Source organism: Echinops telfairi, unplaced genomic scaffold, assembly GCF_000313985.2.
Source record: "Echinops telfairi isolate 266 unplaced genomic scaffold, ASM31398v2 ScPeMD7_3533;HRSCAF=4204_0, whole genome shotgun sequence".
Lineage (NCBI taxonomy): Eukaryota > Metazoa > Chordata > Mammalia > Afrosoricida > Tenrecidae > Echinops > Echinops telfairi.
Genome location: NW_022107431.1, coordinates 91,847,381 through 91,848,495, shown reverse-complemented (window position 1 = coordinate 91,848,495; position 1,115 = coordinate 91,847,381).

The window sequence follows — 1,115 nt, the reverse complement described above, 5'->3', positions numbered from 1 at the left end:
AAGTTTTAAGAGACACAAAAGAATGTATTACCTAAATAAGATGTTTATAATAAAATTAAAATTCACTCATCCAAATCCACAAATATGGAAGGGAAATGTTTCTCATTGCATGTATATTTTAAGTTGTTTTTAAACCATGTTTAGAGAAAATATTTGGCATTTCAATAAATAAGTTAATTCACATCATGGGAAAGTATTGTACTAGACATTCAGGAAACACAAAAATGAAAAGGAGAAGGCCGTTGCCCTAGCAGTCCAGAAATCCCATCATTTCAAAGGCCATCCTATGTAGACCCTCAGAGTAATTCCACCAGAGGAAGAAGAGAAAAGTATTAGAGCTTATTTTGTGGAGAAATGGTCAGTTCAACCTCTGAGCAGAGATGTTTCAGGAAGGAAGGAGAGAGCATCTCTTCAGGTGGGAAGGACTGAAGGTGGTAATGGGGATAATTCATGACACAAGGTCAGAGGGAAGGAGAAAAGCTCCAATCAAAGAGATGAATAGAGAGGTTGGTCTTAAAGAAAGGCATGATAGAGGATGGATTAAGAATTGGGAAAATTTGAAGTGAAGAAAAAAAAATGGAATAAAAATCATGTCAGACAACTTTCATACTCTCAAGAGGAGAGTTTTTGTGGGTTGGTGGCTGATAATAGGATAAGGCTGGAGTTTAAGTTTGTAGAAAATATTTGGTATAGCACTCTGAATGACCTTTATGTCAGGTTTCTTTAATTTTATTTATTATTTATTTTTAGTATTACATCTAAAAGGGAAGAAACCTTGGATTTATGCCAACTTGAATTTGAATCCAGAACTCTATTTGTGATGTATGTGTACTTAGGCAAATTACTTAAATCCTTGGAATCTCTGTTGTGAAAGTACATAAATTACTATGTAAAAGATCTAGAACAGTGGTCCTCAACCAGGAATGGCTTTGTCCTCCCAGGGACTTTTGGTTGTGGGTGGTGGAGGTCCTAACTAGGAGAGCGGTATGCTACTGGTATTGAGTGGTTCGGCTCAGGGATACTTCCAAGTATTGTACAGTGCCCAGGACAGCTTTCACAACAAAGCCATAGCCAGTCCCCAAAAGCAACAATGCCCATATGGAGACACTTTGGAC